This window comes from Lampetra fluviatilis, chromosome 33 (assembly GCF_964198595.1).
Source record: "Lampetra fluviatilis chromosome 33, kcLamFluv1.1, whole genome shotgun sequence".
Taxonomy (NCBI): domain Eukaryota; kingdom Metazoa; phylum Chordata; class Hyperoartia; order Petromyzontiformes; family Petromyzontidae; genus Lampetra; species Lampetra fluviatilis.
This window is the reverse complement of record NC_136307.1, coordinates 9,650,370-9,666,755: the sequence shown is the minus strand read 5'-3', so window position 1 is coordinate 9,666,755 and position 16,386 is coordinate 9,650,370. Positions and strand designations below refer to the sequence as shown.

Below are 16,386 nucleotides of genomic sequence, written 5' to 3'. Positions count from 1 at the left end.
CCACGCGACCACGGGGTTGAGAGACACTGCAAACTTGAAATATACAGCAGGCATTGTCAGGGTCCGGATCGAACCGACGACCTCCTGTATACCAGGCGAGGTAGTTAACATCTCCTAGCCACCGTGGCGCTCACAAAGTCGGCTTTTAAACCCCGTGCCGAGGAACACTGGGACGACGTCACTGGAGTCCCATAACGATGCTCCAGAGCCGAACTTTCAAATCCATTTTCGAATTAACGGGCACACTCTCTACGTGCGAATTGAAGACATGATCGCTTCGTGGTTTATGCCATTAAAGTTGCAAATGACAAACTATTGTTTGTTTTATAATAAAAAATTTTTTTACATTAAACTTGCAGCCACTCATGTTATACAACCCCCCCCCCCGTACCCCACACGGGCATCAAATCACTCATCCAGCAGTGGATTGACCAAGGGCTAAATACTTATACTCGGCAGTCGCCTGCATTACGGTACTAACAATGAGAAAGTTGAACAACAATAGCTGGATGGGGTGGGGGGGGTCAATTGTCATTACGCTTAGGAAATGAAAACAATGTATTCATAAACCAGGCCCAAATAACACACAGAGACAAAGATCCCCCGTGTAGCCTTAACAGACTGTTGGGGCAAGTGCTGTTAGCGAGCACCTATGAAGGCCGGCATGGCACACGAAGTGAGTGGGTGGCCAGCACCACGCCCGGCCGCCTTTGTTACCCTAGTGGCGATTTTTACGCACCGCACGAGGTAGTCATGTTGAGTCCGAGTCGACCTAGGGGAGGCCCAGGACCGGTTCAGATAATCGTCACCTGGTGTTAGCCGTGGTTGGTAGCGCAACGCACGAACCGCTACCACTATTGCCCAAATAACACACGCGTGCGTGAGTGGGTAATCATTTCAGTGTGCGATGATGATGATGATACCATCACACACTCGGACATAGCGCTGAGGACACGAGGTGACAGGAAGGAGGTGATGGATGGAGGAAGCCAGTGGGGGGGGGGATTGCTGGGTTATGGGGGGGGGGGGCGATTCGGATGTCAGACACAGACCATCCGAAGCCTGGCCCCCCACTCTCCCCTCCTGTCATCCCGAAGTCTATTTACACCTATACGCTGTTGTACTCGTGCCATGTGTGTCCATGCTATTAACGACAGACCCCCCCCCCCCCCGATTTGATTTGCTCTGCGGGATTATTGTTGTGCGATCGAGCGGAGACGTAACGGGTAGCGCGTTGCACGACGAAACCGGCGAGCTGAGAGTTCGATTCTCAGTCACGGCTGACATCAGTGACGAGTGGTATCTGAGCCGCACTGACCTGCGCGGTGAAGTATGGTCAAACGAGTCACCATGGCCGACGGAGCGAGATGGATGGAGCATGCACTCAGCAGTGAATTGGTAATGGTCTGAAACTTATTCATTCCTCTTTTACGCACATCTTTAAGACGTGTGTTATGCCGTCAGTTTATACTGTGCGTATGATTCACTATAAACCGGATTTAATTTGGTCTATTAGCGTTATAGAGTAGGGAGCGGTGGCGCAACAGTTAGCCCCCTTCGCCACAAACCCTTCACAAATGAGATCGACTGCCAGCCACTTATACCATCAGAGGCAATTATATATAATCTGAACCATTCCCGGGCCTCGCCTGGGTCGACTCGGCCCTAAATGCATATCTGTTGCGATGTGCAAACACCAGCATTGGAGAGACACGTGCAGCAGGCGGGCGTGGCACAAGTCACCCGCACGCCAACGCGCGCAGGCCTTAATTGGTTCTCGTTAACAGCACTTGTCCCAACAGTATCCAAGGCTATACGGGAGAACTTTGTATTTTGCATTTGTAACAGTGGCTTGAGAACTGGTTGCGAGGATTTATTTGTCACTGGATCATCAGAGACAGCGACTCTCTTCATCCTACAGCCGGATCGGAGAGTTCCTTACTTCGGGATGGCCGGGAGTTTAACGATTAATCGATTTCAAATCGAAATCGCAATTTAAAACAATGCGATTAGGAAATCGCAAAGGCTGCGATTTTTTTCGATTTGAAAAGTTATATTACTTTCTTATTGTAATTGTTTATTTTTATTATTATAACTTTATTTATTTAACTTAACAATTGTTTTATGTTTGATTGTTCTATTTCAATTCAAACATTTTAATAAATACATGTTGGAAGCAATTTATACCTTTTAAGTTCGCATCCTTACATTAGAATATATAGAGCAGTTTATATTTTGATGGTATCATGTGGTAATGCTCCATCGCATATTTTTGGGTCCTTCGGTAAAGTCACGTAGAAAGATAGAAAATGAATAGATCACGACGTTTCGATCGCAACACAAGCAACCGCCATCAGGTGACACAAACACAGCAGGAAAACTGCTGACGTCAGCTGACATCAGCTGACTCCTGCTGTGTTTGTTTCACCCGATGACGGTTGTTTGTGTTGCGATCGAAACGTCATCATCTATCAATTTTCCATCTACGTGACTTTACCGAAAGAACCAAAGAGTATGGATTACTGCAGTCACGAAAGCTTCAAATCAAGATTCACGTAGATAGGTTCAAAGGAAATAACAAAAAAATTACAAAAAAATATTTTTTTTATTTTCTTTGAACCTATCTACGTGACTTTACCGAAAGACCGAATAATATGAATTCCTGCAGTCACGAAAGCTTTAAGTTAAGCTCCATCACATGTTTTAAATCTATGACACAGTGAATATTGAACTGAAGCTTGACTTAAAAATGTTATCGCAAATCAAATCGCAATGTCAGAAAAATCGCAATTAGATATTTTCCCCAAATCGTTCAGCCCTATTGAACGCTCTCTGCTGCCTCCGAACAACGCCCACTGACCATTCTAACCAATATAACGAACTTACAATCAGGTTTACTCTGACGGACAAATGATTCACTCAATCTCTGCTCCCCTCGCAATGGCCGGAAAGTCACCTGCTAAAATATAATGTTTCCTTTCAGAGCAATGCTGTTGACGAAGGTGTTGAGATTGCATTGGGACGAATGGGGTCAACCTATCAGCCTGCGTCTAGATCACACCCGAGTCCGCGCGACACTGGGAAGCCGAGCTGGCGACGAGTACTGGGGAACGCCGGGTGTTGTACCAAGTGCTGTCGTAAGAGGCTTGCGCTATAAAGTGCCCGACACATGGCAGTACAAGCAATGGACCCTTAAATCTATCCAGAGCGAATCCTATCGACTCAAATGAAGCAAGGACCCTCCTGAAAAAGAGATCCGAAACTTTGCGAGGCTTTCCCCGGTAAAGAAAAACGGTTAACCACCACCACCACCATCATAGTGATTTGACCAGCGTGGTGAAGCGTGGTCAAAAGACTCCCACGACCCGCTGAGTCGACCTTATTGTCGACCTGTTTGGGGAATCTATCGAGGGGTTCCCCTAAACCCTCTAGGACTCCCATGAATATATTCCCCGTGTAGACTTCAAGAGGCTGTTCGTGCCATTCACGAGCACGATGGGGATGGTATGGCCAGCAACACACCCGACCGTCTTCATCTCTCCATTACTGACGTTTACCAATCGCACTAGCGTAGATTTATTTTTAAAGTGCCGAGTCGATCTATGGCCCACAGCCGGTTCAAATAATCGTCAACGGCGTTGGCCATGAGCGGGAATCGAACTTGCTATCCGCTACAACTACCAATCCAACCCAGATTAAATAGACACTCCAAGCCTGGAGTGTTTCATTCAGACTCTGTCTCCCCGACAGACCTGTTCTTCACCTGAGGACGGCTGCTTGCGTTGTGGCCGAAACGTCGTGATAATTATTTTATTATGTTTTATTTTTATTATTTTATTATTTCCATTCTACGCGACTTTACCGACAGAACCAAGAAGATACCAATCCCCTGTATATCACACCGACAAGACAAAGATCCCCTGTATAGCCATAACAGACTGTAGGGGCAAGTGTTGTTAGCGAGCACCTATAAAGGCCAGCACGGCACACGAGGGGGTGGGTGGCCAACACCACGCCCAGCCGCTTTTGTCTCCCTAGTGGCGATGTTTACACATCGCACCAGGTAATCATTTGAGGCCGAGTCGACCTAGGGGATGCCCAGGACCGGCCATTGGTGTTGGCCGTGAGCGGGAATCGAACTCGGGTGGCCAGGTTAATAGCGCAGCGCACTAACCGCTACACCACCGCTCCCACAGACACACAGACAGACACACACACATCGCTACGATGCCGTTCACACGGGCGGGGCGGAACGGGGTGGGGGGGGGTCGAGGAGGAGGGGGGAGCGCAGTGGTGGTGGTGGTTGGTGGCGATGGCGTTAAGGTGCTTTGACAGGCGATTGTGCCTGCGCAGCCGTCTGCTAATCTGCCGCACTTTCTGCTTCATGCAAACGGAAGGGGAAACACAAAGAGGGTGCTAGTTTAGGTGGTGGGGGGCGGGGGGGGGGGTGCGCGTGAGAGGGGTTGGTGGTAGATGGGGGGGGATTCAGAGCCACACAACGATAGAGCCCCGGGTGTTACGCGGCTCGTTACGAGACTTAACTCTCCTCCACGCCCGCACGGCAGCCCCGTAATTAAATCAATGGACGGAGGCGACCGCTTTTTGTGTGTGTGTGTGGTGAGTCGACGCGTCGCTTCACCCGGCGGGCTCGGCCTACGCACGGGGCATCCAGAGCGCTGATGCTGGAAAATTGCGCGTAATCACCCACGTCACTCATCTGGCCTCGTTAAAGCCATCACCCACCGCGTGAGTTGGTGGTGGGTGGGGGTAGAGAGAGAAAACACACCCGGTTATTACCAGATCCATTCCCTCATCATCTTGCATGACAGGGCGTGGTGGTGAGTGGGGGGTGGTGGCGAGGTGGGGTGGAAGCTACAACATTTGGGGATATTTCAGACAGCTACCGGATTAACGCATTAGCAAACGAATGCGGTGTTGTGTGGCCCCAGTGTCATGCAGCCGGTGCGTCGTGCTGTGTACGTACGTGCGCGCGCGTGTGTGTGTGCGTGCGTTTTATAATTTAGTCTAAGCCTTCAATTCCTGTCTTTTTTTTGAAAACGTAAATGCCTCTGACACATAATAATAATAAGAGGAACCGCCTTCAACTTAGCCCCACCGCCGCCTCCTAAAGAGGTCATTTTTAGCGCCGATTAGAAAGAATTTTCGTGCGCGATTTTTTTTTGGGGGGGGGGGGTTTTGCCGCCACTCATTCCGACAATGGGGATGTAAAATAAAAACACGGCCACTCTCCCTCCACGGTGGCGTTACACTTCTTCGTTTGACATTGGCCTGCCCGTGTGACGCAGCTGCGGCGTGGTTTTGAAAGGCGAGAATCGATCCGACTTGTCGATAATTTCATCAAAGCCAGTGGAGCCCGTTGTTTTTTTTTACGACGATATCTTACGTCGCATTTTGCGCGCTGCCGATTTTACACGTTCCCAATTGCACGCGTTCACTATAGCCACGCGCACACATACACACACCACACGCATCCGCTGCTTAGCCTACATAGACAGTTCTTGCAAGTCCATAAGGGGTTGTTTTAACCCCCCCAAAAACCTCTTATGGATGACATTGGTCGCGAAAGCCGACGTGTTAAACTGTTCTTGCAAGTGTTGCTAGCGAGCACATATTAAGTCAATAAAGCAAGTCCCTCGTTTACGACAATATCTTAACCTCGTACTTTTACACACTGCGTCGTCTGTTTACACAATGATCACCCTCCTCCTCATCACCACATATACAACCACAACGATCCCTCAACAGAATTTTGGGAACGAGTGCTCGCCAGCGAGCACCTATCAAGGCTGACACAGCCACTACGAATGGGTGTTGTGGCAAACACCACGCCCGGCCACCGCTGTCTCCCCAGTTCCAGACACTCTCATCACAAGGTGAAGTCGACTTGGAAGCGGGTAGGCCCACCCCAGCACTCGCCATCGATGTCAGCCGTGACCGGGGATCGAGATCAGGTCCCCGCGGTTCGTAGCGCGGCGCGCAGACCCCAACGCTACCCCCCCTCCCCCCCCCCGTGCACACAAAGACTTTCTAGACTGTTGGGGGACAAAAGCGCACCAACCAAAAAAGGGTGGTTGGTGGTGGTGGGTAATAGCCACAACCCGGTCACCTTTGTCTTCCCAGTACTGATGATGTTCGCACCGCGCCTGGGTGCTCATTAAAAGGTTGAGTCGACCTCGGCAGGGGGTGGGGCTGGCAGGAACGGGTTCAGGTGATCACTCGCCAACGATGTTGCCCGTGATCGCAACTCCAACTCGCATGGACACTAGCGCTCCCCACCATAGACACTTGCCCCAACAGCACGATGAAGGCTATCGGGGGGATCTTTGTACCTCCCCCCACCCATTGCATTTCCAGATACATACAACGATACATTATACACAGACACAAGTCTAAGATAAATATCCCACTATAGCCTGCACAGACTGTTTGGGCAAGTGCCGTTAGCGAGCACCTATGAAGGCTGGAACGATACACGAGGTGGTGGGTGGCGAGCCCCGCGCCCGACCGCCTTTGTCTCCCCACCGCACCAGCTACTCATGTTGAGGCCGAGTCGACCTATGGGAGGCCCAGGACAGGTTCAGATAATCGCCACTGCTGTTGTGCCGTAAGCGAGCATCGAACTCGTGTCACCAAGTTCGTTGCGTTGCGCGCTTACCGCTCCACGACCTCTCCCCCACATGCACACTCGCATGAACACGTGCTCATGCACGCGTTTACACAAACACTGGCATATAACCGCACAGATACACTCCCCATTATGCACACGGGCACACATACATAATACACACACAGGCGCACAAACACAAAGACACGTACACAACAAAGACAAAGATCCCCCGTACAGCCGACACGGGCTGTCCGTGCAAGCTAGCGCGCAAAAGACAAAGATCCCCCATATAGTCTTGAACAGAGTGTTGGGGTAAGTGCTGTTCGCGAGTTGCAGCACCCGATAAAGGCCGGCACGTCACGTGAGCTACTGCTCGTTTAAGGCTGAGTCGACCTAGGCGAGGGCCCACGACCGGTTCAAATATCCGCCCCACACGAATTGGCACGAGCGGGAATTAAACTCGGGGTCGCCGGGTTTGCAGCGCGATGGGCTTCCGACACACCCGCTCCACTAAATATTAGACACGAAGCAGGTTCTGGTAGTTCTGTGAGCGATCACAAATACACAACGCACACAAAACACCGCACAGTGACATACAAAGACACATGCATAACGACATACAAAGACACGTGCATAACGACAAACACCCCCCCCCCCCACACGCGTGTAGCCTAGACAGGGTTGGTCGCAAGTTGCTGTTCGCCAGCACCGATATGAAGGCCGGCACCGATATGAAGGCCGGCAAGGACACACCGAGTGGGTGGCCAACGCCACGCCCGGCCGCCTTTGTCTCCCCAGTATCGATGTTTACACATCGCACAAAATGCTCAATGCACACAAGACAAAGATCCCCCGCGTAGCTTTGACAGACTGTTGGGGCAAGTGCTGTTAGCGAGGAGCACCTATGAAGGTCGGAACGGCACACGGGGTGGGGGATGGGTGGCCAACACCACACCCGGCCGCCTTTGTCTCCCCAGTGGCGATGTGTTTTTCACACACCGCACCAGGTACTCATTTGAGGCTTGAGTCGACCAGGGGAGGCGCATGACGAGTAGCGGGAATCGAACTCGGGTCGCCGGGGTTCGGAGCGGTCAGCGCGCTAATCGCTGCACCACCGCTCCTCACACAAACACAAGGCAGCGATCCCCCGTGTAGCCTTTAACGGACTATTGTTGGGGCAAGTTCTCGTAGCGAGTAGCACCTATGACGGCGGTAACGGCGCACGAGGGGTCGGGTGGCCTGCACCACGCCCGACCGCTTTTGTCTCCCCAGTGGCGAAGTTGACGCACCGCACCAGGTACTCATTTGACGCCGAGTCGACCTAGGGGAGGCCCAGGACCGGTTCAGATAATCGTCACCGGGTGTTGGTCGTGAGCGGGAATCGAACCCCGCGTCGCCGGGTTCGTAGCGCAGCGGCGCTAACCGCTCCACTACCGCTCCCCACATACACACAGAGACACTCACACACAGACACACACTCACACACACAGACACACACACACAGACACACTCACACACACATACTCACACACACAGACACACAGACACACTCACACACACAGACACACTCACACACACACACTCTCACACACACAGACACACTCTCACACACAGACACACACTCACACACACAGACACACACTCACACACACAGACACACTCTCACACACACAGACACACACTCACACTCTCACACACACAGACACTCAAACACAGACACACACTCACACTCTTACACACACAGACACACTCACACAGACACACACTCACACACACAGACACACTCACACACAGAGACACTCACACACAGACACACACTCACACACAGACACACACTCACACACAGACACACACACTCACACACACAGACACACAGACACACTCTCACACACACATACACACAGACACACTCACACACAGAGACACAGGACACACACTCACACACAGACACACACTCACACACAGACAAAGACAAAGATCCCCCGTATAGCCTTAACAGACTGTCGGGCAAGTGCTGTTAGCGAGCACCTATGAAGGCACAGACACACACTCACACACAGACACATTCACACACAGAGACACACAGAGACACAAACACAGACACACTCACACACAGAGACACACGCACACACAGAGACACTCACACACAGAGACACTCACACACAGAGACACTCGCACACAGACACACACTCACACACAGAGACACTCACACACAGAGACACTCGCACACAGAGACACTCGCACACAGAGACACTCGCACACAGACACACACTCACACACAGAGACACACGCACACTCACACACAGAGACACTCACACACAGACAGACACTCACACACAGAGACACTCACACACTCACACACAGAGACACTCACACACACAGACACTCGCACACAGAGACACTCACACACAGAGACACTCGCACACAGAGACACTCACACACAGAGACACACGCACACTCACACACAGAGACACTCACACACAGACAGACACTCACACACAGAGACACACGCACACTCACACACAGAGACACTCGCACACAGAGACACTCACACACAGAGACACTCACACACAGAGACACTCGCACACAGAGACACTCACACACAGAGACACTCACACACAGACAGACACTCACACACAGAGACACACGCACACTCACACACAGAGACACTCGCACACAGAGACACTCACACACAGAGACACTCGCACACAGACACACACTCACACACAGAGACACACGCACACTCACACACAGAGACACTCACACACACTCAGACACACTCACACACAGAGACACACGCACACTCACACACAGAGACACTCACACACACTCAGACACACTCACACACAGAGACACTCACACACAGACACGTGTAGAAAGCTGCACGCAAAGTATACCTGGGGTACACGCGGAGCGCATTAACGGCGCGGCGTGTAATTTACAGCTGTTGATGTCGCCGTATCCGAAGCTCACCGCAACAACAACAACAACAAAAAGCCGCCTCTCATTTATGAGTCACCAGTTTATGTCCGAGAGCACTATGGTAATAATTGGTGCGCGCGGAGCACAAATTGCGCCATAAACTCAAAGACAAGCGGCGCCCTTGGTGGAAACTCCACCGCGTGCGAAGGGGGGGGGGGGTAAGGGGGGGTATGCTGGGAGAGGAAGCCGATGGCAGGTGCAAGCAGCCCTCGTTCGTTCCCCTCCGCCGTTCTTCATTGATTTCCATCCATCGTTCATCTTTAACAATCCCTCCCTCGTCATTCATTATTCATTGACCGCAGCATCCCCCAACCGCCCCCACCGCACAATCATTCCTTCCTTCCCTCCATCATTATTTTTTTTTATATCCCTTCATCCTCAATCCGTCCATCCTACCATTCCTTCTATCATCCATCACCTCCATAATTCATTCGCTCCGATGTGCCCCCCCCCCCACTTCATCATTCAATTCTTCCATCTTTCAATTGCACTCATCATTCATTCCGTCCATCACCATCGTCCACATCCCCAAGACTTTAAATATCATCGTCAAACGCCTACGCCGGTGCGGCGACCTTTAACAACACCACTGTCACCGACACCACAACAACAACAACAGCCGTTCGTTTTGTTTTTTGTTCCCCCTTGTTTTGTTTAAAGGGAAACACAACAACAGCATCAGAACCATGCGTGAGACATCGCGCGCGGCCCGCCATGGAGTTGGCGAGTCCCGGCGAGTGACTCCTCCCCCTTACCTTCTCAGCCCGCCGCCAAACAAGAAGTGAGAGTGGAGGAGGAGGAGAAGGATGAAGCGGAGGAGCAGGAGGAGGAGGAAGAAGAAGAGTCTCCGAACGGCCGCTTGTGAAGTGCGATTCGCGCTCTCACTATCCGTGCCGTCCGCTCTCCGCAGCGCTCAGGGAGACGCGACCCAGCTCACGGCTCTTCAAGCAAGACAAAAAATAAAGGATCCTCCCTCCCTCCCTCTTAGCTCCCCCTTACCTCCCACCCAACCCCACCTTCCCTCCCTCCCCCCTACTCCCACCCCCCTACTCCCACCCCGAGTCCCCCTTATCCAACACCCCCCCCCCCCTTGCGCTCCTCCCACCACTACTACTGCTGATGCCACCGCCACCACCACGCACCCGTCCCACACATCCACCCAACCTCCTCCTCTCTGCTCTCCGCCCCAGCTCCGCCCTACCCAGACAGGCGAGCAGCAGAGATCTCCTCCCCGCAGACGTCGGGATGAAGGGACATGGGGGAGCAGGGGGGGGGGTGCGCTGGAGGGATGGAGGAGGAGGGAGGAGGCGTCACGGGGCGTCGCTTCCCCGAGCCAATGGGAGCGGCGAGGCGGACCCCGAGCGCCGTGGCCCCCAGGGGCCAGGGACGACCGGGAGGAAGAGGAGAGGAGGTCAGGGTGGTGGTGGTGGTGGCGGCGAGGGTGGAGGATGGGGGTGGATGGATGGGGTGGGGAGTGCGTGGGGCGGGGGTTGGAGATGTAGGGGAGGGGGAACCAGCACGGAGACCCGAAACTCGAGCAGACGTGTACCGGGAGGAGATGGAGCAGCGGAACGGGACGGAACGGGTTCAGGAGTTGGCGGGGAGGGAGTGGGGACCCAGACTCAAACCAAGAAGTTTGTGGGTCGGATTAGGTCGGGCCCACAAAGCTCCCGTGTACAGTGGCGCGTTGCGACAGCGAGAGGGGGAGCAGGGGAGAGGGGAGCGAGAGAGTGGGGAGAGAGAGAGGGGGGAGAGAGAGGAGCTTGTTTTACAACTCAATAAATCGGGCAGCCGATAACCACATTATGCAGCGTGCGTGATGAATGCGCTCGGCGCTCTCCGATCCTAAAGGCGGCGCGCATTACGCGCAGCGTGCGCGCTGTCTTTGCAGCAACTTTGTTGTGGCCGCAGAGATTATGGATAGCGTCAACCACAATCGTGTCTCTATCATCATCATCACCGCCGCCGTCGTCCGAATGTTTTCGCCGTACGACGCGTCACAATACAGATCCGTGCGTTTCCACCACCACCACCACTGTCGTCCCCATCGCCACTGTCTTTGGGGTTGTAACGTGACATCTGCAAACGTGTTCGTGCGGTTCTGCGTCGATACGCGGTGTTGCGAATGTGCGCAGTGTCAAGACAACGGTCATCATCGGCACCATCATCGTGGGCAGCAGCTGTCATCTCACGCCTTACTCGCACCCGCGTTGCTTCCACCTGGAGCTCACTCGGCCTCCCGCCCTTGCACCCATCTCCTTCCGACAATCCCACCTGCACCTTTGTTGAACCCAACTCCCTCCCACCGAACACCCACACTTTAACCCACTCCACTTCACTCGCTTTCAGCTGGATCCGACTCACTCCCACCTGATTCCACATATCTCCCACACCCACCCTGCTTCCACCTCCCTCCCACTCACGCCTACCTGATCCCACCTCCCTCTCACTTTCACCTGATCCCACCTCCCACTAACTCCCACCTCCCTTCTACTCCCACCCTGCTCCCACATCACTCCCACTCTGCTTCACCTCCCACTCGCTCCCACCTGATCCCACCTTGGTCCCTCATCCTTCCCACCCGCGACCCCACCCTCCCTCGCACGCTCTGCGAACACTTAACTCACGCATCTCGCACTCGCCTGGCTCCCACTGCGCTCCAAGGTCGTGCCACCATCCCCCGAGCCCCACCCTGGCTCCCACCTCCCCGTGCCACCCGTGCACCCACCTCAACTTCCCGTCTCGCAGAGCTAACCGCGTGCCGAGCCGCGCTCTCCCCGTGCGTCGCGGCGCTTTGGATGGCTGCGTAACTCGATGCTGGGGGGCGGGCGGGGGGGGAAAACACAGTAATATAATTATTTTGAAGTAGAAATATTATTAAAATATCAACGGCGCGACGTCGTCCCATAAAGGAGGCCATAACCCGAGAGCGACTGTGCAAAGTTCAAATGCAAATAAATGAATCGATAGCGCGCATTTTATATATCGTTCGCCGCTCTTGGATTCACATCGAGAGGCAGAAAAACACAGACGGTTAAAGGATAAACGATCGCGATCATCGTTACGGTTGGCCCTGCCGCTGCCTGTGACGACGAATGGGGTTCGCAAGAAGTCGCAAACAAAACGCCTCGCGAGAGACGCGAAGAGCAAAGTTCCCTCCCCGGCAGTCGATCTCCACCGCAACAACTGCTGAACCACGACCCCCTGAACCGCATCCAGTGCACAAACCACGGCAGCAACATGCGCGAATAGTCCGCGACGTCTACGACGACGACGACGATGATGACGATGATACACAAATGGAAGGTTGAAAACTCAGTTGTGCAGAGAATGCGGTCACGTGTAACGGAGACTACTCAATGGCCGATCCACGTGTAGGAAGGAGGGGGGCCTCGTGACATTGGCGATACGGCGCATTCGTCGGGCTCAACCACCTGGATGTAAAATGGGGATGATGACCGATGGACAAGAATAATGACGGAGTGGCAGCCACGGAATGGAACGCGTCCGAGAGAAGTGGTCTGCCCGGGAAGATTTGTAATCTGATTGCCTCTCGAATCTGAAACAATCCGTATTGAGTTTATCTGTGCGGGGCTTTGAATGTCGCCCGCTCGAATGCGTCGGTGGGTTGTCTCCGGGTTTCCCCGATGATCATCCCACGCGAATCGAAGCCACGCGTTAATGGAATTGGCCAAACCTCCCATGCAAGGTTGCAAGGCCCTCTTGAAATAAGGCATTGGGACTCACTGGGGTTTTGCTGGGTGAGTAATTGACCCCGAGAAAGTCCCAGTGTGGACAGTGGACGAACGCGTGAATCTTGGAGTCACTTCGCAAGTGTTTCTTTTTTTATAAAGCACTCGTCGGCATCCGTTGAACGTTTCTTTAAAGCCCCAGCCGCCTCTGTCCACCCAGTAGCATACATGGATGCACCACAGTTAGCCAGTCGATCAGCGGGTCGCTTTTGGGAGGGGTAAAGCCTGGCTACTCTCACCTCTTCCAAGACATCTCGACGTCGTGAAAGAGCGGGGAATAATACCACCGTCTACCAGAGAGGTGGTCTCCAGTGCTCCCTCTAAGTCGAGTTCTTCCGCCAGCAGTGGAGTGAGCAAGCAGTTGCAAGGGCTGCACCTTTACTTTCACTTGTGTATCCATTTACACGATGGTCAGAGTGCTTGAGGGGGGGAAAAACTTCGTGTAATGAGTCTCGCCCTCCTAAATACATATTATCTTAACGCTTGATTTTTGATTAACCGGAGATGTACTTTACACCGTAGGGGACTTGAGAAAACCGCGACATTTTAAGAAAGTTAACAAATTAACCCGCAGATGTAAGTTAGAAAACGGGCAGCTTTTCCATCAAATGATATCTAGCACCAATGTAACTCCTTGACAGACGTAGGCCGCAATCCTCCTTAGAGAGGCTCTCTGGAGCTTCCTCACGGAGAGGTTACTGTCCACCAGCAGTGACGTGAGGGAGCAATTGCAGGGCTTTGCCTTTCGCGATTTTTTTCCTGACAGACATAAAAAGGAATGTTGGGACTCATAAATCTCATCTACCAATCTCATATCTATCTATCGAATGTGTCATCCTTCAGCATAGGAGTACAGTACAACAATGGACTTGTTTTTGCCGAACTTGCCTTCCGCTGCCCAACCACGTACATGACGGGCACGTACATGATGGGGTTACATGGACATAGCCACAGTGGCACAAAGTAGTAAATAAAGCATATATTTAAATAAAATGCTAATCGCAGAAGGAGAGAAGCCGCGTGCTCTCGTGCAGCTCGGCGGAAACAAACAGCGCGCGAGAGAAAGTCCTTGACCAAGCCAAACTCTTTGTTTGTCAAAGGCTCTGCGAGTTCTGCTGAGTTTGGCGCACGGGGGTGGCTTGTCCTCTCTATGGACAGACGGCCCCGATGTTTCGGCGCAGCGACCACTGACAAAAGAACAACTACACAAAAAAACAGACACAATGAAAAGAGAGGCCCTGGCGAAATCGGTAGGTATGCATGGGGTCAGCGTTGAATTCATGGCGCGCTAATGAAACTAAACTATAATATATTTCTTCTTCTTGGTTCTTTCGGTAAAGTCACGTAGAATGGAAATAATAAAATAATAAAAATAAAACATAATAAAATCATTCTCATGACGTTTCGGCCACAACGCAAGCAGCCGTCCTCAGGTGGAGAACAGGTCTGTCGACTATTTAAGCTGGGATGGAGGGGCGAAGAGCGCCTTGACAAAATAATTTGCATATCAAGGCGCTCTTCGCCCCTCCATCCCAGCTTAAATAGACGCTCCAAGCCTGGGGCTTGTCATTCAGACTTTGTCTCCTCGACAGACCTGTTCTCCACCTGAGGACGGCTGCTTGCGTTGTGGCTGAAACGTCGTGAGAATTATTTTATCATGTTTTATTTTTATTATTTTATTATTTCCCTTCTACGTGACTTCACCGAAAGAACAAAGAAGATTAATCCCTGCAGTCACGAAAGCTTTAAATCGAAATATAATATATTTATTTTATTTCAGCAGGTAAGGCCCCAACTGAGCTATGCCGCACTTGCTCAGAAGCGACCTCGCTATCACACATGGATAGCTCAACGAAAGTGGCTCATCGTCGTGTGGGAATTTATCGCAGCCAAACACTCGAAACGCGTGATGATGTTAATTCTAAATGTGGAGGGGAGAAAAAATCGGAGGACCCGGAGAAAAATCCACGCGACCACGGGCAAAGAGACATGTAAACTCAAAATATACAGCAGGCGTCAACGTCGGGATTGAACCCACGACCTCCTGTTAACCAGGCGAGGTAATTCACATCTTGCTACCTTGGTTCCCCCAATTAGCTGGTCAAGAACATATACATACAGTGCATACGTATCTATATCACTGTTATGTGTTATTACGTTTGTTTACCCAGAAAAGCCTCGTGGATCTTTATCAGGCGGGTCCTGCCACGTTTGTCGCAGAAGGAGGTAATGCTGCTGCTGCTACTGCCGCTGTGTGTGTATCATCCCAATTGAGCAATTTCCGGGTAGTTTCTCAGCATTGGGGTGTTTGGAAAATATCACCGGAGAACTTCCAGAGGAAACACGTTCAGAACAGGAGGAGATCATACGAGCTAAACGGAGAAAGGAAATCAAACCCAGGGGCTTATTGCTATGAGGCACGAGTGTTACCGCTGAAACTATCCCTGCCGCCCACGTAACGGATAGATGGAACGGGTCGATAAGACGGATGTTGAGTATGACGACCAGATGAGAGATTAAGCAAAGAGCGCATTTATTCTAGATTTGAAGCTTTCGTGACTGCAAGGATTCATACTCTTAGGTTTTTTCGGTAAAGTCACGTAGGTAAAAAATAAAATTTAAAGTTAAATAAAATAATAAATCACGACGTTTCGGAGGCAACACAAGTCTCCGTCATCAGGTGGGACCGTCACAGCTTGATGCAGTAAATTTGGCTGTGACGGTCCCACCTGATGACAGAGACTTGTGTTGCCTCCGAAACGTCGTGATTTATTATTTTATTTAACTTTTAATTTTATTTTTTACCTACGTGACTTTACCGAGTATAAAGAGCGCATTGCCTAGGACCAACTTACCCGGATTCCGTCCGGCTTCACCGCATATCGCAAGCTAAGCAGGGGCAGGGGGGGCTGGGGGTTGAGCCTGGATAACGCCTGGATGAGCGATGGCCACGCGCACACCAGCAGGGGCTACTGCTCAGCTGCCTGGCGAGACAACAGCAGCAGTAGCACGCAGAGCGAAACA

The 16,386-nt window shown here is 52.0% G+C and overlaps 1 protein-coding gene across 1 annotated transcript in view; it reads right to left on the bottom strand.

Moving 5' to 3' along the window:
• Window positions 1-10,596, bottom strand: part of LOC144944049 (prospero homeobox protein 1-like) — a 53,513-nt gene extending 42,917 nt beyond the window's left edge. The window contains 1 exon segment of the mRNA XM_078872080.1: window positions 10,366-10,596. The gene's annotated coding sequence lies outside the window, so the exon portion shown is untranslated.
• Between the last annotated feature and the right edge of the window lie 5,790 nt (window positions 10,597-16,386).